The sequence below is a fragment of the Eptesicus fuscus genome, chromosome 9, assembly GCF_027574615.1.
Source record: "Eptesicus fuscus isolate TK198812 chromosome 9, DD_ASM_mEF_20220401, whole genome shotgun sequence".
Classification (NCBI taxonomy): Eukaryota; Metazoa; Chordata; class Mammalia; order Chiroptera; family Vespertilionidae; genus Eptesicus; species Eptesicus fuscus.
The window spans coordinates 8,123,989-8,147,414 of record NC_072481.1 but is presented as its reverse complement, the minus strand read 5'-3'; the positions used below and the strand labels follow the sequence as shown (position 1 = coordinate 8,147,414).

The 23,426-nt window shown below is 54.0% G+C and overlaps 1 protein-coding gene and 1 long non-coding RNA gene across 2 annotated transcripts in view; one reads left to right on the top strand and one right to left on the bottom strand.

The window, feature by feature from the left end:
- KAZN (kazrin, periplakin interacting protein) overlaps window positions 1–23,426 on the bottom strand; it is a 346,099-nt gene that overhangs the window by 179,722 nt on the left and 142,951 nt on the right. The gene's annotated exons all lie outside the window — the stretch shown is intronic.
- On the top strand, window positions 4,030–9,429 carry LOC129150201 (uncharacterized). The gene is made up of 3 exons (XR_008556931.1): window positions 4,030–4,096; window positions 4,450–4,549; window positions 9,102–9,429. It is a non-coding gene; the product is annotated as an uncharacterized LOC129150201 (long non-coding RNA).

The following is a 23,426-nucleotide window of genomic DNA, read 5'->3' as shown; positions in this document are numbered from 1 at the left end:
ATGCAGGGCGAAGGCCATTTGTCTTCCTCCCTCAGAATCATTGCAGCCCAGCAAACGCCTTCGTGCCTGCTCTGCAACCGCGTGAGAGCAGCAGCCCTGACACGCCTCTCAGAGCCTTCGTTTCACAGACTGAGCACCTACTCTGTGCTGGCCGTCAAGGGTAGAGTAAGAGAAAAACAGTCCCATGTCCTGGAAGACATCACAGTCTCGTTAGGGAAAGAGAGAGCAACAAAACTACCAACAGGGAAATAAAAACCCAACCAGATGCTTGGGATTAAATGCTGTCAGAATAGAGAGGTGGGAAGGGTCACTCATGATTTCTCAGCTGGGTCTTGAAGGATGTCTAGGAGTTTCCTGGTAACGATAACAATCATATCAATAGCTCATGTTTATTAAAAACTTGCTTTGCTCAAGAGAGTTTGCTGGGTGTGTTTCTGCTATTATTTTACTTTAAAATCATGCCTAGAATTGCCAGGCACTGTTCTAACCATGTATTACGCTCACTTATTTATTTAAAATACATTTTTTAAAATTGATTTCAGAGAGGGAGAGAGAGATGGAAACATCGATGAGAGAGAATCATCTATTGACTGTCTCCTACTGGGGATGGAGCCCGAAACCCAGCCATGTGCCCTGACCAGGAATCAAACTGTGACTTCCTGGTTCATAGGTTGACACTCAACCACTGAGCCACGCCGGCCAGGTATATTATCCTCATTTAATCTTCACAGTGAGCCTCCTCATCCCCAAATGGAAACTGAGGCAGGGAAGGTGAAGGAATGTGTCTAAAGTCTCTTCAGCCAGTGAAGAGACGGGGCTAGATTTGAACAGAGGCAGGGCACGCCAGAGACCCTGGATCTGACCACTACCCTGCACAGCCTTTTCACAAGGACTCTGCTTCCACGCATTTGAGGAATAATAGGAAGAAATGCGAAGCACTGGCACCCGAGGTGGCAGAATGGGGTACGTCTGGGCAGCACTTCCATAGCCTGACAGTCTCTTCCCAGACGCTGAGCTGAAGCCTGGACCCCCCACGATGCCCCTGGCAGGAGTTCATGCTGGGGAGTAGGGGCAGCTTGTCCATCGCTCTTTTCCTTGAAGCTGGGGGGACACAGGGCAGACCCTGAGCAGGTGCAGGGGTCAGAAAGCTGACTGCTTACGGCCAAGGAATGTGATCGGGATCAGAGCCTGGGCCCAGTCCCTGCGGAACCTACTTGAACACGGTCGTGTAAAACTGAATGACAGAGGCAAGTTATGGGCATTCTGGGTAACTGACCAGCGGGGTGTGATCCCACCTCCCAAGCGGAGACTTGGGCTTTCTAGTTCACCATGTGCCCCACAAACGAAAAGTGTCACCTCTAGCTATAACCCCGAGACGCTGCGGAAGGCATGGATAAGAACACGCAGGCAGCCTTGTTTATAACGACCCGCCGCCAGCCCCAGTCGACCGCAATGGTCCACGATGGGTAGAATGGTGACATACACCTTATAGTCAGACAAAAGACTACTACGCAGCAGCGAGAGCGCACGAGCAACCACGTAAAACAGCAGGGATGCATTTTAGCAAGAGGATGTCAAGTGAAGAAAGTGAGGCCCAAGAGCCTCCATAAAATATGGTACTTTCATAAAATTAAACAAACAAACCAAACACGAGCCCAGCTGGAGTGGCTCAGGGGTTGAGCATTGACCTATGAACCAGGAGGTCACAGTTGGATCCCTGGTCAGGACACATGCCCGGGTGGTAGGCTCGATCCCCAGTAGGGGGCGTGCAGGAGGCAGCCGATCCATGATTCTCTCTCATCATGGATGTTTCTATCTCTCTCCCACTCTCTGAAGTCAATAAACACATATGAAATAATTATTTAGAGATAAACAAACACGCGGTAAGACTTTAAAAAATAATCAAAGAAATGATAAAGACAGAACTCAGGACAGATCCTGTGTGTGATCAGGTCATCGGAGCTTCTGGGAAAGACAAAATTCAGGACAGTGGTTACGGGGGTGGGAGGGGAAGGACCCACAGGTGGCCTCAGCATGGTCAGTCCCTTTCTAGTTCCTCAGTGAGGATCGTTTTTATAAATTATAGTTACTTTTCAAATTTATTAATTGGGTCTTTTAAGTGTATTAAGTGTGAAATAATGAAACATTTAGTAAGAGGTAATGCCTGGGGGGATCCACGCTGGGACCCCCCCTTCCCCCAGGCAGGACTCTGGTTAGGAGAAGGGGACAGGACACCTGACTGCAAGCCTCGGGGATGCTCAGGGGATAAAGGCCTAAAGAGTCCAAACTGTAAAGAGAGAGGGCAGGCCAGTCAGGCTGTGGGCCGCACCCTCAGAACAAAAGCTGCCTCAGGCTCAGCTTCATTCAAGGCCAACCTGGCTTCAGCACTGAGACAAGGGACAGGAGGGGCCAGAACCTGGAAGCTCTGTAGCTCTCTGGCTTTGGGACACCAGGCGCCTCCTGCTGGCCACTTGCAGTAAAATCCTTAGAATCCAAAGGGGCAGGCTGGTGGGGGCCAGGAGAGAGGAGGGGCAGGGAAGATGTCCTACCCCCTCCCTCAGTCTGTCTACTGAGGGACGGGGTGTGGTAGCTGGGAGCCTGGAAGTCTGGGGGTCTGGGGGCCTGGGGGCCTGGACCGAACCGGTTCTTGAGCTTATGTAACACGAAGCCTCTCCTGCCCCACTCAGTCACTTCAGGCTGCAGCCCCATCCCTCTCTCTTCGGAGCCCGCCGCCTAGAGGAAGCCCTCCATACTGTAAGCCCTAGAGCAGGTCTCTGATTGGGCCTCCTTGGCCTGTGGCTGTCCAGCAGCTGGAGGGTGGGAGTGGGGGGAGGGGGAGATAGGGGTATGGAGCCTCATCAGAGTCCCATTCCTTTGTCTCCAACTCAGGGGTTACCAGTAATAGAGTTAATGTTTGGTCTCCCTCTGCCAACATTTGGTTATGAATCAGCAGGGAAAACTGGAGTGTCATTTATTTATTGGTTCCTCGACCCCCAATTCCAAAGAGGAAGGTGACCCCGGAGCTGCCTGACCTGGGAGGGCTCCCTGGCCTGTGCAATCGGGGAAGGAGTCCTGGCCGAGGGCTGGGGGCGGTGGAGGCAGGAGGAGGCAGGATTTGGGGCTCTAGGGACCAAAGGAGCCCCTGAGGCACAGCACCCCTTTCCTCTTCTGATGAGGGGAAGCTCACGTCAAACAATGTGTTCATATAGAGGCCGGGTTCAAATCCCAGCTCTGCCACTTACTGTGGTGTAACTTCGCTTCCTCCCCCGACAATGGGGTTAAGCAACCAACTTGACCTGGGCTGCGTGGTGAGGAAATGACGTCGTCGTGCAGGTAATTCCTGGAGCGGGGAGCCTGGTTGGTCCCAGCGGGGCTCCACGAGAGACACCCAATCACAGCCTTGCCCCGGTTTCCCCTGGCTCCACCTGCGGGGCACTTTCAAGGCTGCAGACGTTTGTCTGGACTTGCAGTCCATTCCTCATTCTTTCCTTCTTGGATTTTCTCTCCCGAAACCATAAAACTATACAGTGAATTTTAATGTTTCTCCAGTTTAGAGCCAGCGCAGATGCCATCATCTCTCCCTCCCCAGCCTTTAAGGCAAGGTGTCTGTGGCGAGCTCAGAGCAAGCGGATGTAAAGACGGGCGGGTAATTCTGTTGTCAGTCACACCTGGTAGGAAAGGTGTTAGGCCTGCGGTGGTCAGAACTCCAGTCCCACCGGTAGGACGGGCATCTTGAAATGACTTAGTGCCACACACCCTTCTGTTTAAGGCACACTGTTTTAAAGCCCGCTTGCTCAAATAGCTTTAACCGAATACAAACACAGAACCAGTAGGAACCCATTCTTTTGTGTACGCCCCTCGAAAAGAAGTCTTCTTTAGCAGAAAATCATTTAAGATGGAAGAACACCCCAAACTAGCACTTTACAATCCGCCCCATCCAGACTCAGTATTGTAACAATAGCCACTGTTATGTCATCATTACACAATAATAATAATAATGATAATAATAATAATTCCACTAGGCTCTCAGTTTCCATGAAATTTTCAACTGCTCCCCCCGCCCCTCCATTCATATATTTCCGGTGTCCGTCAGGAGGTAATATTTTCATTGAACTCACCTCAGTGAACTTGAAATGACGATTTCTATTACGTTTGCATGGTTTTCAAGACATCGTCATCCAAAGCATCACATTCGAGACGTGACATACGCCACAGGCGAAGGGCGGGGGGAGAGGCCATGCGGAGCTACTGAGGACAGGGAGGTCCTCGCGAGTGGGAACAATGGACTCCAGGCCGTGAACCGAATGGCCTGTCACCACCGCTTGTTAAGGGCATAGCTCACAGGGCCCGGACGTGGTAACACACTCCAGGGCCCTTGGCTAGGGCTCTGGGAGGTGGAGCAGAGAGCTCTCATTTTCTGGGTCCCAGTAACTGCTCCCTCTCTCGCAGACGTCCACGCATCGAGAGGACTTCATTAGCCACCAGCTGGATGGGGAATGAAAAACCGGAATGCCTCCTCCTCGGCCAGAAAAAAGGAACCATGTGCATGGTGACTGGGGTCCCTGAGGGGTGTGCCCCACACGGTCTCCCAGAGCTCCCAGCAGCACGAACCCCAGCTGCCCACAGTGGTACCCTATCCTGGCCTCCTTCTCTCCCCTCTCCTGCTCCTTCCTCCCTACCAATGCTCCCTGGGACATCCTCCCCCCAGTGCTCCTCCCCCCCCCCCCCCCCCCCCCCCCCGTCTTCCCCATCGGGCGATAGGAGCCTGCCGGCTGGGGGGAGGGACCAAGAAGTTAACTAACAGGCCCCGATCAATCGGGTGATCAGGACCGGACCTGTGGGCTGGGGGCAGCTCCTGCGTTGAGCGTCTGCCCCATGGTGGTCAGTGCACGCCATAGCGACTAGTCGTTCTGCCGTCCAGTCGATTTGCATATTATGCTTTTATATATATAAATCATTATTTTAATATATGTTTTTTATTGATTCCAGAGAGGAAGGGAGAGGGAGAGAGATAGAAACATCAATGATGAGAGAGAATCATTGATCGGCTGCCTCCTGCACACCCCCCACTGGGGATCGTGCCCCCAACCCAGGCATGTGCACTGACGGGAAATTGAACCATGACTTCCTGGTTCATAGGTTGACCCTCAACCACGGAGCCACACTGGCCAGGCGGCACCTGAACTATTTTAGCCCAGGTTCCCGGCCAGGCACACCAATGGTCAAACAAAATCGGATTCCTCCTTCAGGAGGCACCTGTTGGCCATGTGGGTGTGCCGTGTTCTACAGAAACTGAGATGAAACAGCCCGTGGAGGCCGCACAGGAACGGAGAGTCTCCTTGGGGAAATGGATGGAAAAATTGACGGAACCACCGATATGGGAGAGGAGGGGCCCAGGTGGTTCACAAAGCACAAAGGAGGGGGTGCCACTCCTGGGAACAGGCCATCTCACCCCGGGGAGCAGCCCCGGAGCTCTGCAGAGTTTTCTGGAAATTGCAGCCCAGCTCTGGGAGTGTCGGTGCAGGCAGGGCAGCGCAGCCTGGGAACAACGGCAGAAGCAGACGATGACTCACCCTGTGTTTAACAGACGCTCTTTTCCACAAAAACACAAAGATCCACTCACACAAACCCTTCTGGCCAGCCGGGGAGCCCCTGACAATGAGCCGAGTTCCCGCCCACCGTGAGCATCCACAGATCACTGGTCCATGCCCCTCATCAGATGCTGGGTGGGACATGGCCCCTTTTTGCGTCTATTATTCCCTTCCTGCGCAATCTGGGAGGAGCAGCGAAGGAGGCAGCTGGGGCTGGGGAGGCCTGGGGCTGCCGCTGAACATTTCCATGTGGCTCCCACAGGCAGGGGACTCCGAGGCCAGCGGGGACCTGCTTTTCCAGGATGTGGGGCACACCCCAGGGCCAGCCCCTTCCCCTGCTGCGTGGCCTGGGGCGAGCTATTTAACCTGTGGGCATGTCGTGACCATTCAGCCGTCTACTCACCCAGAACATGTTCGATGAGCACCTACTTATGCTTGGTGCTCCTCTTGTGGGGGGTGGGGGGGGGGGGGGGCGGAGAAAGGCCCAAGAGACTGAGAACTGAGCAGACAGTGACAACGGAGAGTGCGGGCTGCGTCCACAGGGGCCTGGGAGTGGAGAGGTGGACAGGAAAGCCAGTCCTAAAGGGTCAAGGCCATGCAGGATGAAGTCCACGGGACGGATGAGCAGGGCGTGATCAGGCGAAGAGGGGACAAAGCCATTCTGGGTTAAGCCCGGAGGACCTGGGTTCCACGCCCAGCTTTGTCACGTCCTTCGCGGTGCCTTTGGGCAAGTGACGCGGTCTCTCTGCGCCTCAGTTTGCCTCTCTGGGAAGTGGGCTCACTGAGGCTTGTGAGGGTGACATGGGCTCCCTCACAGCACTCACACTGGGCAGAGGCTGGTCTCTTTTGGCGTTTCTCAGGCCCACGGCACGCATCAGTACACGCTATTCATACACGGTCCACGGAGAGTGCGGGGAGACGGAGAGGAACAAGAGGAAACCTCGGCAAAGAGCAGAGATGGCATTTTCTAGGACAGCGGAGGAGAGACACCAGCTAGAAAAGCCCCACCTGGGGGAGCCGGCGACCGTCTAAAGACAGGCGTGACCCCCGGCATCCAGTCAGGTCTCGGGGCTGCTCGCTGGTGGCGCCTTCTCAGCTGATCCGGCCCATCCAGGCCTCTGAGTTCATAGGAATCAAGAGGCAGTTCTGGCTTTTGCCAAGGACGTGAGCCCTCCCTGGGTAGGCTTGGTGTGTGTAAGGGTGTGTGTGTGGGGGGCGGGGCAGAGGTGTGGGCTCGGGGAAGGCTGTGGGCACGCCGCATGTGGGAGGTGGGAGAGTGCGTGTTCTGAGCAGAACACATACAGTGGGGGTGCCTCCTAGCAGAGAGGGGACACCGACAAACCTCCCAGGCTGCCTCAGTGCCCTGCACAGTCTGGCCTGCACAGCTGCTACGTGGAGAGCTTGAAAAGGAAACTTACAAACAGCCGACATGGTTCACAGAGCCGCGCTGGGAACTCCCTGCCACAGAGGGCCATGGAGTCCACACACACAGGCTGCCAGGACGCACGGCACACTCCACAGAGAGCCGGTGTGAGCGGGCAGCCCGGGGCTCGAGGAGGTGATAAGGGCGTGGCGGTGATGAAGATGATGATGATCCGGGGACACTGGACCCCATTTCCGGGACGGCACCCTGTTCTGGGGACGGCGCTAGACAACTTCTTTTAAGCCTCAGAACCATGCCTGGAGCTGGGCAGCGAAGGCGGAGGTGCGAGCCCGGGCCCCCTGACCGGAGCCTGTGTGATTTGCTCCGTGCTCTGCTGCTCACACAGTGGCTCTGTCGCCTACTTTGGGTGCGTGCGCCGGACCAGAGGGATTCTCCATTCCCTCACCTGCGGCCCAGCACGCACAGCTGTCACTGCTTTTCTGAAATGCATGGGAAGAGCGGAGCTGGGAACCTGTTTTATTTGAGAAGAGTGGGGCTGGGGTCCCCCGCTTTGCTCGGGAAGCCCGCTGTAGGACCACGGGCTAATCCTGTTCATCCTGCCCGTGACTGAGCAGCGCGGGGCGTGTGGCCCAGTGATGGGCAGCGAGGCCTGGGGCGAGGCCGGAGGGAAGCCCCGGGCAGCTGATACCAGAGAGACTCCGGAAAGAATGGCCCCCTCGGAGGAGGAGACGCAGCCCTGTCCATGCGGCAGCCACCTCGGGACCACGAAGGGAGCGAGCTAACGACAAAGCCCACCACAAGGTCGCGGAGTGGAAACGTGGGAAAGCCAGGTGCCCGGATACACGGCGCGGCCTCTAAGTGAGCCCCGGGGCCACCCTCCGTCAGCACTTCTTGTCCTGGGGAGCACTTTTTCTCATGGTGTGAGCCAGGCCCATCAGAGCTTTCTGTTCCGCGCCAAGACACCGGACAATGCTCAGGGACAGCGGCCGGGGTGGGAGACCAGGGAGGGGCTGCTCGATGTCCCTGAAGCTCTTCATCTCGGGTCTCCCCTTTCCTGGGCATGAGCGCCCGCCTCCTCTTTGGATTCTGTGAAACCCCAGGTCTTCCCATCAAACCCCCTCCGTTGCTCAAGCAACGCGGAGGCGGATTCTCTAGCTCCACACCCAGAGCCTTGGCGGAGACACCTTTCCTCGTCTTTCTCCCTCCTGCTCTTGCCTCTCTGATTTCTCATCCTTACAAAGTGCCTCCACCCCACCTCCACGCTGACGGCTCCTGCATCGGCATCCCCGGTCCCATCTCGATCCTGCCCGCAGTCCTGTTCTGACTGCCTCACGGAATTTTTTGTCCGAATGCTCCACCGGCACCTCCACCGCCAGGGGTCACAGGTCAAGCTCCCGCCATGTCCCTGGGCTGCGAGGAAAGCTTTGCTTTCCTGGGCACCGGGACCAGGAATCGAGAAGGGCGGGGGCTGTGCGGGAAAGCGGAGAACTCCGGGAGAAAATCGTTATGGAGAGACACACACAGAGGCAGGTTTGCTTTAGTGGCAGCAAATTGTTTGAACAAACTAAACTGTAGACAGAGCGATGGCCAATATTTCATGGTGGAAGAGGCAGGCCGGGGTGGGTGCTGACAAACAGCCACTTGCCCGGCGTCACGGGCCCCCAGGGAGTGACGCCGCTCCCTCCACAGTCCCGTTTCTGAGATGAAATTCCGCTGAGGGACGGTATTTGTTTCCTAGGGCTGTCACAGCCACGAACCAGGCTGGGGAGCTTATGCAACAGAGATGCATTGTCTCTCAGTTCTGGAGGCTGGAAGTTCAAGACCAAGGCGTCGGCAGGGCTGGTTTCTTCTGAGGCCCCTCTCCTGGGCTTGCAGACGGCCAGCCTCTCCCGTGTCCTCATCTCCTCTTCTTAAAAGGACACCCGTCACATTGCATCAGGGCCCAGCCTAGTGACCTTATTTGACCTCAGTGACCCCTTTAAAGGCCCTGTCTCCGAATACAGCACAATCTGAGGAACTGGGGGTAGAACTTCAATATATGCATTTGGGGAGGGACACAGCTAAGCCCACAACAGGGACTTCTAAGGATCTTTTCAAGCCCAACCACCTATCAGTTTTTCTTCCAGACTCTACTACTTTGGTCAATGGGGCTCCCAGCCTGCAGGCATCTTGACTCAGAATCATGCAGCCTGGCTTTCACCTGCTCCCAACTGTCTGCCACAGACCAGGCCACCGTCCTGCTGCATCCGGAAGTCTCCATCCTCAATGTCAGGACGTCACGGAAGCCCTTCCTGTCCTGTGCTCAACTTGTCTCTAGTCTCTTCCCTCTGTCCATCTCGAGCACACCCCTCCCCTGCATCAGACCTCCGGGGGCTCCTCACTGTCCCTCAGGGCCCACCCCAGCTGAACCCCACTGCCATTCCATGGATCATTCTACTTCATTCAAACCAGACTATTGCCACCATCCCCTGCACCTCACCTGCGTGGTTTGTTCAAGCTCAGAACGCCTCCTGGCTGGGCCCTCCTCTTCCATCTAAAATTCTACCCTCCAATATCCAGTTCAAAGACTGTAGAGCCCACTTAGCCAGGATGTGCCAACGTACCGCAGGTGCGAGTGGGAAGCCCAGCTCGCTCCTCGGTGCCTGTCATTCTGGATGCTCCAGCCCAATTCAGGCGGCTGTGCAGCCCAGGACCTGGGTCTGCGGCTGTGAGAACAAACCCGAGGGGCCCGTGGAACACATCCCGTCCGCCAGGGCTGCGTCCAGGCTGGCAGACAGACACGGGCTCCCGGGATACCCAGACAGTGTGGCACTTGGCATCGGCACTGCCTTCGCTAAGGGTCCCTCAAACGCTCTGCAGAGAGGACACAATTGGGGTAGCGGGCTGAATGGATTAGACAGCGCTACTCTAACTGCAGTTCTCAGCCCAGCAGCATCAGCATCTCGTATGAGCTTGTTAGCGTGCAAATTCCCGGGCCCCACGACCTCCTCCTGGACCTGCATCTCTGGGGACGAGGCCCAGGAAACTGTCCTCACAAGAACCGCCCATCCTTACATTGTCCAGGTGGTCCCTGAGCACACGGAGGCTGCAGAACCGCGGCCAGGGAACGAGGTCAGAGAGGAGGCCGGAGGCGGGGCTGGACCACATGGGCTTCGGAGGCCATGGAAAGGAGTTTGGGATCGTCTTACATGTTACGGGACGTTGTATCAGTTGGGGGTTCTCCAGAAAAACAGAACCAACAGGAGATACTTATCTACGTATTTATTTTAAGGAATTGGCTCACATGATGTCGGGCAGGCTGGAAACTCAGGCGGGATTTCTATTTACAGTCTTGGAGGGGAATGTCTTCCTTCAGGAAACATCGGGTTTTGCTCCTACGGCCTTCAACTGATTGGAGAAGGCCCACCTGCCTTATTGAGGGCAATCTCCCTTACCTACAGCCAACTGTTTATACACGCTAATACCTTCAATAAATACCTCCACAGCAACATCTGGATTAGCATTTGACGAAACCGGGCACCGGAGCGGAGCCAGGCAGGCACAGACATTTAACCATCACAGAGGGTCAGATCCAGCCCTTTCTGAGATCCGAGCTTTGGTGTTTCTGGGTTCCCACCAGGCCCCCCGCAGTGCATTCCCAATGATCCAAGCGGATCGCACGTGTCCCTTCTATTGCAACCACAGGACGAGGTGCATGCCAGGTTCCTGTCTGCAGCTGGAGGTCCACTCCCTGAGGGCAGAGGACACGCCTACTTTTCTTGGACCTCCTTTGTGCTTCCGAAGCCCGGAAAGGCTGCCCTATATGGACTGCAGCAGTGGCCCTCCCTGACCTCTGGCCTCCAGTTGAGTTTGGCCAATGGAAGACACCAGGAGGAGCTTGGAGGGTGGGAGGAGATGGGAGGGGGGGAACCCTCACTGTTGTTGGGCGTTGGCTAAATGTCTTGAACTCAAAGCTGCAGCTCCTCTGGGCCTCCCACTCCATACAGTACACTCTCTACACGCTTGCTTTTCACTGCTCCCTGCCCATGTCCCTTTAAACCTCAGGGGGGATCAGTCAGCTCCCTGCCATGGCATCCCCAGGGGACTGCACTGTCCCTGTGGGTTTCTCTACATTCAACCTGAACCATCAGAAACTGCTCTATCACTGAATTTGCTGCAGACTGAGTGTTTGTCTCCCCAAATCCGTAAGTTGAAGCCCTAACCCCCATGTGATGCTGGTAGGAGGTGGGGCCTTTGGAAGGTGATTAGGTCATGAGGGTGGAGCCCTCACTAGAGGGATTAGTGCCCTTTAGAAGAAGAGACACTAGAGAGATGGTCTCTTTTTCTTCCACCGAGGACACTGCAAACGAGGAAGGGACCCTCACCAGTTGCTGAACCTGCTGGCAGATGGACTGTGCAACTTCCCAGCCTGCAGAGCTGTGAGAAATGCATGTTTGCCATTTAAGCCGCCATTCTGTGGAATTTTCTTACGGCAGCTTGAACTAAGACAGGACTCTCCCCAAATCACCCAGCCACCTGCTTTTGGCTGTCAGACCCGAACACTCTGGCAGCACACACAGGACTGGCCCTCTCGTGACTGAATGATACCTTCTGACCGAATCAAAACAGGGAGAAAGACACAGAGTCTCCCAACGGGTTCAGGAGCAACGAAACCCCAGCGTTTTCGGCGGCCAATTCTTGACCCCTAAACATGTTGCTCAAAAACTTCACCAAGCAGTAATGAAGGTTGGGGACCCGGGGTGGGTGAGAGATGGATGGTATTGGGTCTGGAAGGAGTTAAGCTCCCGATGCAGGAATGACCAGCACAGCCCACGTTGCAATTTTCTGCCAAAGTATTTTAAATGAAACAGCTGTGTAGGAGCTGAGAATTGTTCCAGCTCCGAGCCTGAAGCTGAATCACTCATGTTCGGTGTTTGATGGGCTGTGTAATTGCTCTAAACCCTATTATCTTCCTTCGCAGTTGTTGAAGTGTCATTAGGACACCTCCAATGAAAGGCTAAATTCTCCTATATACACAATTTTAATAATTACAGCCTTTTTAAAAGAATTCGGTTTTGAAATGCAAAGTTCCGCTCAGAAAGGGAGGCGCCAGGAATGCAGGATTGCGTCAGAGACTTCTGAGCCCAGCCTGGGATGTTATTATGTTTTTTTTATAACTTTCTCCGGATTTTCCCGACCAATTAATCTTTTATGATTTTTATTTTCTGCCCGATGCGGGAGAGAAGAGAGCAAGACTGTGCCAAGTAACGGGACTAGCCACAGTCTACATTGTGCCAGCCCCTGCGATTGTGGGCCGTGGGGACGTAAGGCTAGGCACACCTGAGAAGGAGGCCATGGTCATCTCTGTGCCACACCGCACTGTTGTGTAGTTTAGTTATTTTCTAGCTCTGCTCTGCTGGAGAGCGAGGCCGAGGTGTGTCTCGATCATCTCTGTATCTGAAGTGGGCAGCCCAGCTCAATGGGTGTTTGTTGAGTGACTGAAGGACTGTTTGCGGAGTGCCCAGAAGGGACCAGGAACCTCTCTGAGTGCAGGGGTGTGGCCACGAACAAGATGGATGCAGTCCTTGCCTTCCTGGAGCACACAGTAGGGGTGTGGAGGCAAGGTATACCCTGAACAAATGCGTTATCAGCGTGATGAATGCCACCAAAGGGAAAGTGCTATTTGGCGCAGGTGCGTCAGTCAGTCAGTGCACAAGTACGGGCACTGCTCCGTCGGGCACTGAGGGAAGTGCTCCCTGGCGTCTCAGGAACGTCCATGGGCGGGGCCAGCGCAGTCGGAAACTCTGGCTTGACCCCTGGGTAAGTGTTGGAGCTTGGGTAGGTTACCTCTCCAAACCTCAGTTCCCATCTAGAAAATGGGAGTAATGTTAACTCTCAAGGTACTAGTGGCAGGCAGAATTCTAAGATGGCCTCTATTTTTGGGGGTGGGGTGGGGGAGATGGCTATATGTATTTTATTTTATTCTTCCTTTTAAAGTTAAATTTATCCAGGTGACAATGGTTAATAAGATTATATAGGTTTCAAATGTACAATTCTATGATATATCATCTGTATATTGCATGGTGTGCCCACCACCCAAAATCAAATCTTCTATCTGCTAACAAAACAAAAAGGAAACCAACCCGAACGGGAGAAGATATTTGCAAACAACAGCTCTGGCAAGGGGTTAAGATCCAAAATATACAAAGAACTCATACAACTCAACACCAAACAACAAACAATCCAATTAAAAAATGGGCAGAGGCCCTGAACAGACACTTCTCCCAAGAAGGCATATGAATGGCCAACAGATGTATGAAAAGATGCCCAACGTCACCGGCTATTAGGGTCATGCCATCAGAGATAAGATGTCCTCGGTGTGGGCCACAAAGAGGTCACTGTGTGCTGAAGTACGGACCCCTTCAGCCTTCTGGGTATCTGGGCAGAAGCTGGGCCAACTGGAGGCCGTGTGAATGGAACTCCAGCCTCCTCTCTGCACTCCTGTACCCCAAATAAATCACACTTTATGACATGGAAAAGGCTGAGAAATACTGACATGGCACCAGAACCAGAAAAAAAAAAAAAATCCCACCTGCCCAGAGGCTCCTTCATGAGCCTGAAGTTTTTAAGAACTTGACGGGGAGTGGTTGTTAGAGGATGGTCTGTAAAACACACACACACACACACACACACACACACACACACACACACACATATACACACACCAAGATGTCCACTGGATCTCACCACCTGGTGAGAAGCAAGTCATAGGACCTATGACTTGCTTCTTACAGATAGAATATGGTAAAGGTGATGGGATGTCACTCCTGTGATTAGGTTATGATGGATGGATCTATCTGTCCACCCCCACACACACCTATCTAATCTTTTCTATATTTCTAAATATATATGTTGTATGTATCATCTCTATATCTATCTATCTCTGCTTATCTATCTGCACACACACACACACACACACACACACACACACACACACTCACATTTGCCTACCAGTCTTGCTTGTACACCCTAGAGAGTCTCTCCTTCCTGGCTTCACAGAGTCAGCAAACCATGCTGAGGAGGCCCATGTGGCCAGACCCGAGTGAGGCGGCTTCCAGCCAACGGCCAGCAAAGTGCCAAGCCTTCCTCACACACCACAGGAAGGAGCTGGCGGCAGCCTGCAGGAGCTCGGAGGCAGGTTCTTCCACAGTTGAGCCTCCAGGTGAGAATGCAGCCTGGCCACCACCTTGGTGGGTGAGCAGGCTTGTCCAGCAGAGAGAACAGCTGCTAACTAAGTGGATCATGGCTGTGGCCTGATGACACCCCAGACAGAGCACCCAGCTCAGCGGCCCTGGACTCCTGACCCCCAGGAGATAATTGTGAGATGATAAATGGGTGTGGTCTTAGGTCACTAAGTTTCCAGTCAGTCATTTGCTCTGTAGCAACAAATAACTGATAGATAGCTGGCACATAGTAGGGTCTGAAATTTGGAGGTGAAGGAAAGCAGAGGATGGATCAGCTAACCTCCCTGACTGCCTCTTGCCTCCCCCCACCCCGAAGCCCTAGGCCTGCAGCGCTGTCCAACTTGTGATGAGAGACACCCCACGGGCACTTCCTAGGACAGACTCCCCGCCGTGTGCACTCTGGGTCCACCTGCCTCTGCACTGGCAGCTGCATCCTTGGAGCTGAGGAGAGGCGCTGGAGAAATGACGGGACCCCCGTTATCTCCCCAGAACCCGGGGACAGCGAGGCCAACAGGAACAAACTGTTCACTTCCTTGTCCAGGCCTAGCGACAAACGTGGGGCCTCCCCCAGACGACATAGGCCCCGGGGTGGCAAAGCATAGGCTCAGCCATCTGCTTGGACGTACGTCACTGCCCAGGTTTGTGGGCACAGAAGGGAGACGGCTGCCTGTTTGTTTCCGGCCTCACTTGACCTCCGCACCTTTTCTGGAATGGCCCCCATTTCTCAACATTCAGCAAGGACTCACTGGGCCCCTCCCATGGATCTGGCCCCTGCCCCAGTCGGGATGAGTAATACTGAGTCTTCGGAGCCTCCAGCTCTCTGGCACATGGAGGAAACAAGACCCACGTGAGAAGTTGTTGGAAGACTATCGTTGACACCATTATCCGGAATCCGTACCACGACAGGCCCCACTGCACTGAGGCTGCCAGGGACTTGAACATAACACCCTAGGCGGTGAGTGCTCCGAGTAGCCCATGCTACAGGCGGGAAAGCTGAGGCCCGGGGAGGCCAAATGACTGCTGCCACCATATGAAATGCTTCAGGTGACGCCCAGCACCCACAGGGGCAAGTTCCTGGCTTCCCTTCCAACGATCCCATTACACACCATGTGGCATTACCCTCATCATGTGACCGCCTTCCCAATGACGATGTGTGATCTTGTTGCTGAGCAGGGAGTGTCTAAGCCGGTCACACCCCTGCCAGCCCTGCCCCATTGGAAGGACCAGGAAGGCCGGGCCCTGATAGAACAGGCCCGAAGGTGGAGGTGAAGCCCACACAACTGTTCCCACCTCCCCCCTAGTGTCTTCCATTGCTAGACACTGTAGTGCTAGATACACGCTTGGGGGCCCTGCAGATGTAACAGGCTCCAGGAGCCCCAGGAAGCCTGGGGTGCCCATGCGCCGGGTCACATGGGTCCTGACAGTTGAGCACACAGTCCCTGCTCTGGGCCAGGGTGGGGTGGGAGGTCCTGCCGGTCTGTGAGGAAGTCTCTGTGTGACCAGGAGGCCAGCACCTGTTTGCCTGTGGTCAGGGCCCCAGGCAGAGGCAGACAGTAGGGCAGACAGAAGATGCAGCCTTCAATGTGTCATCCTACTCATTGTCTTTGGTGACCATAGAATGTCATCAATTTTAACTCCCAGGAAACTCCCTAGTGGGCATCAGGGTGAATGGACTAATGATGAGCTTCACCCAATAGCAAGTGCTCTTCGCAACGGCTGACGATGATGCCCGCCTTACCCATGCACAGAGAGCAAAGTGGGGTCTACTCCACTCAGAGTCCAGGGGATGCCCTGCCCCCAACTCCTGGGGTGGGCAGGCTGGTCCCAGCGGAGAGAACAGCTGCTAACTAAGTGGATCAGGCACTTAGATGTAAGGGGAAGGCAAGAACTCGGCTTGACTGAGTGCCTACTGTGCGCTGGACAGCACACCCAGTGCTTTACACACGGGACCTCCTTTAATTCCCAACAACATCCCTGAGCGAGGCAGGACTTACATCCCCAGTGTCCCACTGACCCATCGCTGCGTGAGGAACCACCCAGAACCCATGGACCTGAAATAACAACAATCTTAACTTTGCTCACAAGTCTGCCCGGTGGGCATAGGTACAGCCTGGCCCTGCTCCACCGAGGCAGCTCAGCTGGGGCGGGGAGACTCACTCCCAAGATGGCTCACTGTGCATGGCTGCTGCCTCGGGCCTCAGTTTTCCTCCATGGTGACCTCTCCAAGGACCTGCCTGGGGTGCCTCACAACATGGCAGCTGAGTTCCAAGATGTCCAGGTGGAAACGACTAGGTTTCCTAAGTGACTAAACCTACGAGGTCCCAGAACGTCACCTCGGCCACCGTCTATTGGCCAATCAGGTCCTCAAGTCTAATCCAGATTTAAAGGGAAGGGCATTAACTTCTACCTCTCAATGGGAGGAGTGGCAAAGAACATGCGGTTCTCTTTAATCCACCCCACCCATCTTACAGATGGGGAGACTGAGGTTTCACAGACATTTAACCCTTCCCCACAGTGGGCAGCTGGAGAGTAGCAGAGACACAACTCTGACCCCAGCCCTGAGTAAGCTCTGCACACAAGTGCCTTCTGCTCTACGAAGTGGTTCTTCAGACCAGCAAGCCAACACTAATGGTTGGTTTAGCTAATATAATGTTTCCCGAAATGGGCACAGAAAGCCCATTAAAAATAAGGCCATGTTTGGGTTTCTTACGACTACGTACATACCCCCAAGCATTCAGTTTCTTTAGTGAGCGCCGAGCTTGGTCAATGTTTTCACAGGCTAAGACTTCACCAACACACAAAACCCAGCTCAAACCAGAAATGTGATCTAGACCAGCGGTCGCCAACCGGTGGTCCGCGGACCACCGGTGGTCCGTGAGGTCTGAAAGGTTGGTGACCGCTGATCTAGACTACAACCATCATTCCTGAACTTGTCCGTATTTTCCTTCTCTCTGTCAAGCATTCTTGCCCTCCCTCCCTCCACTGGAGCCCAGATGCAGACACGTGGGCGCGGGTACGCTGTGCACAGCGGCTCAGGACGGGCGCTGTCCGAGATCAGTGGAGTGTCAACGGGGTGGGAACTCGCCGGCGCGCCTCTCTCCAAGCCTCGTATCCTGGTGTGGGACCGAGCCCATCTGGAGTCAGGGTGCCATTTCCTAACTTCCTCAAGGTCGCCACAGAGACCTAACCTTCCCGAGGAGACTAGTCCCGGGGCGAACGTCACACCGATGCTGCCTGAGCTGTCCTGAGAGCGGCCTGAACAGCTCAAGGGAAGGCGGAGAAGGACCAGGTGAGGACTCCCGGTCTCCCTTCTACGGCCTCAAGCAATTCTGCTCTGGCCCTAAATTTGCAGCCTCTGTTCAGGAAAACAAAACTTCATCAGTTCCTGGGACCCTCTTCCATGGAGGACAACTCATCGATCATCCATCTCTGGGGTAGTCAGATGCCCTTTAGAGGTCTGAACTCGGGTTCAAGTTCTGATTCTCCCGTTCACGTGGACCTTGGGCCAAGCATGTAACATCTCGGGGCTGGTAGCCTCCCCCGTGAAACACGGATCGGAACGATGTGTGTTTCATTAGATCTAAGACTCTATTATGTATAACACGCACCGCTCTTGAATGGATCACTAAGAAAATAAAGCCGCCAATGCCACGGAGACACTTTTGATTCTAAGATGCTGCCTGACTTCTGAGATAAAAATGACAACAACGCCTGTCGGAGAACTGATGGAATTGAGTAACAGAGCTTGCCTGCCTATACCAACAGGATGTTGTGAGGAAACGAACTAATGTCCCCCAAAAGGCTTGGTAAACGTTATAGCACTAAAAATATAAATTCTTCTTAGACCGGCGAATTTTCAAGTGTCTTCCTCTCACCAGGCGGATGTGCCGGGGGAGCCTGCCCAGCCCCACGCCGCTGTGCTCATGTTCTCACGCAGCCGCCCCACACCCGGCGCTTACGGCGTCCAGTGCTTTCCTGCATTTGTGACATCCCCGCCCTCTTACGATTTATTTGTGGAGAGTCGGCTTGTGAGCTGGGAGTCAAGATTTGGGGCTTGATTTATAGTTAGAACAGACTAACATTTGGAAACAATGAACTGTCTTGTCTAAACACATAAATACCAGGAGAGAAACCCTAAGTGCTAATTACCACGGGGGGAGGGGCGGGAAGGAACAGCTCCAGGAATCCTGTTCAGTTTCAGGTTTCTTGTACAATTTCGAGGCAGGGGGGACTCCTGGGGCCACATTCCCCGTGTCCTGTTGAGGGAGGAAATGGCTGAGAGCTTTGGATTGCGGTTTCCTTCTGGAAAGAAAGAGAAATAGTTTGGAAGCCACCAAAGAGCAGCTGATTCATAATTCTTCTCCTGTGAAAAAGAGTCAGCTCTCAGGGCCTTGAGTGTCCTGTGTCCTCAGCGGGACAAGCGGCCTCGGCACCGTGCCAGGCGCCAGGACACCAGCTCCGCCTTCTGGGTCCTCTTGGGCTGGCGGGCCGGGCTGGAGCGGACCCCTCAGCCCCGGAAGGCCACGTGCTCCTGGCTCAGGATGTCCAACCGCAGGGCCAGAGGCGGCCCCTCCAGCCGCCCCAGCTCCTCAGGGAGGCAGCCGGGCTGGCGTCCCCAGACAAGCCACACCTTGGAATCGAGGGACCCGAGCTTCCATCCGCCTCTGTCACTCACTGGTCGGTGGTTTGTCACTGGACGTCTCTGTGCTTCAGTTTCCTTATTCGTAAGGCTGACCGAGCTAATGCAGGGGAAGCGGCCGTCCACGTGTCTGAAGGGACGCTCATTAAATGATTCCTATTCGGAACCCCAGATGGAGCTCTCTGGCTCATAGGCAACCGATATTTGCTGAACCCCCCGTGCGTGCCGGGCACTGTGCTGGGGACACTGTGGTGAGGAAGACAGAGCTGGTCTCTGCTCCCACAGGGCGTGGAGTGCAGGGCTGGGAGCGAATGATGAGCCAATAAACAAACAAGAAAAATAAGACACATTCAGTGGTGACGGGCTCTGGAGAAAATAAAGCAAAACAGGGGGCTAGAGAGAGAGGGGACGTGGGGGCGCTGCCTTGGGAAGGGTCGTGGGGGAAGGCCATGCCTGCCAATGTACCTCAGCCTCCCCTCCCCACTGTCCATGAGTCTCCAGCCCAGTGGTTCTCAAACGGGGGTGAGTCTACCCGCCCCCAACCCCCGACAATATTTGGTACTGTCTAGTGACATCACCATCACCATCATCATCATTGGCTGTGGGTGGCTAATGGCATGTGGTGGTTGGAGGCCAGGGATGCTGCTAAACATCCTACAGTGCACATGATAGCACCCCCTAAGCCCCCGCAAAAATACCCAAAGAGCCGAAACCGGTTTGGCTCAGTGGATAGAGCGTCGGCCTGCGAACTCAAGGGTCCCAGGTTCGATTCCGGTCAAGGGCATGTACCTTGGTTGCGGGCACATCCCCAGTAGGGGGTGTGCAAGAGGCAGCTGATTGATGTTTCTCTCTCATCGATGTTTCTAACTCTCTATCCCTCTCTCTTCCTCTCTGTAAAAAATCAATAAAATATATTTAAAAAAAATACCCAAAGAATTATCTGGCTCCAAATGTTAATAGTCCATTGCCTATATTGTGTTTTTCATGATACGTAACAGAGCTGATGACTGGAAACCCCTCAGTGGAAGGGGCCTGGGTAAGTATAGACCCTCCATCATGAAGGCCTGTCATGGTGACACCAGGGAGCCGGCCGCCCACAGCCCCTGCCTTCTCCATGGTATGCAGGGCGCAATGGTGCCCAGTACACCGTGTGCACTGTAGGGGCTGGCTGCAGGCCCCACCCCGCCTGGCCTCGGGTATCCCAATAAGGCTTACTGTGCCAACTACTGACTTGAAAAACACTCACTAATAAAATAGGAATCTGGAGCTGGCTCTAGTTAGCTTTGGGGAACATGGATCCAGGAGTACTTCTAGACCAGTGCACCTGGAATCCAATAACAGGCATGGTCCAAAAAGTGCACGGTCCTCCCTCTAAGTTTCTAGACTCACATATAGTTAAAGAAGAAATCAGAAGCGGGGAGTGATGCTGCCTCTACCAGGCACACAGGGGTAGCCGGAAGGGAGAGGTGGCAGCTGAGAGTGAAGGAGGAAGAGCAATGTCACTTGGAGGGAGAAAAGAACTGGGAAAGCTTTCGGAGTCTGGAGCCATTCGGACTCTCTGGGGACCTCTGCGTTAGACAGCACAGAACTGAGAAACTAGGTCCAGGTGTGCTGCTACTGCCTCCCCACCAACCCCCACCCCCCTTATCCCATGCCTCCAGAGCTGATCTGTTGGGGAGATAGCGTGCTCGGCTCTAAGCTTGGTTAAAATCAGCCATGGCCATCCCCTTCCTCTTTGCCAGTGATTGGTCTAGGCATGGGCATGTGACCCTGTTCTAGTCAATAAGGTGTAAGGGCAAGTCAGCTGGGGAGATTCTGGAAGAGACTTTCCCCTCTGATAAAGCAGCGCGCCACATGACTGGAAAGTCCCTTATTTACCATCATTCCTTCCTTCCTGTCCGAGGAAGGATGCGATACCTGGAGCCGTGGCAGCCGTTTGTGGCCATGCGGGAAGTTTTCCCTAACATGCTGAGGATGGAGGGAAGAAAACACAGGAAGAATCAGACTCCTCCATGACATTGCTGAACCCCAAACCAATTCTGCAAACTGAAGACTTCTTAGCATCCTATCTAATAAAAGGGTAATATGCAAATTAACCATCACTCCATTACAAATATGGCGGAGCCCATAGCCACAAGATGGCGGCGCCCAGTCCTCTCAGTCCCGCCAGAGTCCCCCAGTCCCGGGGGGGGGGGGGGGGGTGGCGGCCACTGAGAGCGGGCAGTGTGAGCGGCCTAGTGGAATGCTTGCTTCGTCACTGCGGCGATGAGGCAAGTGTTCCACCCTGGCCGCAGAGGGCCTCTGGGCAGCGGGCATGGGGTGGCGGTGGGGGTGGGGGGGATGCTTGCGTTGTCACCCCAGTGATGAGGCAAGTGTTCTGAGCCTGGCCATGGATGGGCCTCTGGGCCGCAGAGAGCCTCTGGGCAGCGGGCGTGGAGCTGCCAGGCCCTGCAGAGAGCTACTGGTGCATGGATTCGTGTGCAGGGCTACTAGTGTAAGAAATAAAATGCATTTATTGTTTAAGCCCTACTAGTTGGGTATTCTGTTACCCTAGCCCAAAGCATCCTAAGTAATACAGTTTATTTTTGTAGTAATACCTCTCAGAAAGATGTCCATCCCCAGAGGTTAACATTTTGAAAGGTGTCATCTCTAAAATGGACAAATCACCAGTCATTTAGAAATCTGAAAGGATGTCCTCAACCCCTGAGGATTCCACAAAGTACAAAATTACTCGATGTAATTGCCTGAGAAACATATGATCTACGACACATGCCATCTCCGCTTTCACGCTGAGACTTAACGCTCATGAACTCCACTCACAGGCTCCACAGAATCTCAACATTGGAAAACAGCACTTTGAGCCAATTTCCCCCATAAGCTCCTCCTTCATTGTCCATCGTCTCCTCGCCAACCCAGGTAGGCCTGGTTTATTTACCTGGCGAGTACAGGCCAAAGGGCTGGGCACCCATAGCCAGCCCCTTCCCTCTCCTTCCTCTCCGGGGGTGAGCTGCCCACAGAAGGTCTGCACTCTGCTCTGCTCGCCACTAACTTGGGGGTTGGAGGGCAGCCTCTGCCCCTCGGGGAGCAGGGCCTGCTCCAGGCCAGCGCTACCTGTGTCTGGGTAGGGAAGTAGGTCTAATTAGGGGGCCCGTTTGCGAGGGGACAAAGGACGCATTCTCCACCACTAGCTTTTTAAGGAACGGAGGTGACATTTTGGTCCAGCACTGTGTGACCAGGGTCAGTTCAGAGAACAGACTTTATTCTAGGCTATTCTAGCAGGAATGTATTTATTATAGATTTTTAAATGGGTTATGGAATTGTCGGAGGAGCTGCAGAAACAGAGCTTTCAGGGATGAAAAGCACCTCTGCTGAACTGGGCCACCAGGGGATCTGCTGCTTCTTCCACGAGTCAGAGGCCGGCAGCCCCAGAACCGTACCTTCTTGTGCACAGTCAGGAAGCTGCCCTCCTGCTGCTTCTCCTGAAACCACACTGTGCCTGCCAGGACCAGCACCAGCAAAATGGATCTGTTGAGCTCACCTCTCAGGTCCCACCCTGCACAGGGACCATGACTCAGGTGACCACAGGGAAAGCAGCTACCTCAGGAACATGCTTTTCAGCAGAACTGCAGAAGCAGCAGGAATGTACCTCTACCTCAGATCTACCTTCACAACCTCATGTGAATTCATCTGTGTGGCCAAACCTGAAACACGTGCAGAACTCTAGCTGCAAGGGAGTCCAGACACCAAGTTCCCAGCTTTCCCACCGCTGCAGGACAGGTAGGCCCATGAGAATGAGGGTGGAATGGTTGTACCTGTAGCCACTTATCTGCATGGTGGCCACATGTACAAATGCTAAATCAGACCATCTGGGCTCACACCCAGCTCTGCCATGTGCTAGCCCAGTGGCCTGGAACATGACACAAAACTCAGTGTGCATCCGTTTCTTCATCCATAAAATGGGGATAGTAATAGGATCTACCTTCATGGGTTGTTACAAACCCTTCCTGCTTGCTACCAGGAACTCAGAAACAGAAATGATTCAGATAGGGAGGGAAACCTGGACACGTAAGACACACAGATCCATAGCCGGCACATTATAAGTCCCATAGAAGTGTTTGCTATTATGGTTTCAAAGCTTGGCCCCTCTCAAGCTATTCCCCAATAATAGCTTAAGATTAGACAGAGATGGTGTGGTTAGGGTAGGGGTGTGTGCTAGCTTCTGCAGATCAACAAATAATTAAGTATGTTTAAACTCCTTAATAACAGCACTCAAGAAGCATCGTGTGTTTTTGAATGGGAGCCGATGACAATGAAGAAAACGGAAGGTGGTGCCTGACTGCGTGCTCGCTGACTCCTGGGGTCTTCCCTGCCAATCAGACCCCTGTCTGTTTCCTCCCAGGGCCATCCATCTGAGAAGGCCCAAATGAGATCGTGTCTGCAGGGGATGGCTGGCTTCAAGCACAATTCAGTGTACTGTCAGGAAGCTGGCCTGACAGCTGATGGGATCGAAATATAATTAAATGTCAACAAAAATGAACATGCAGAGCATTGGCTGAAAGGCCAAGCTGGTCACCAAGACCCCTCCCACA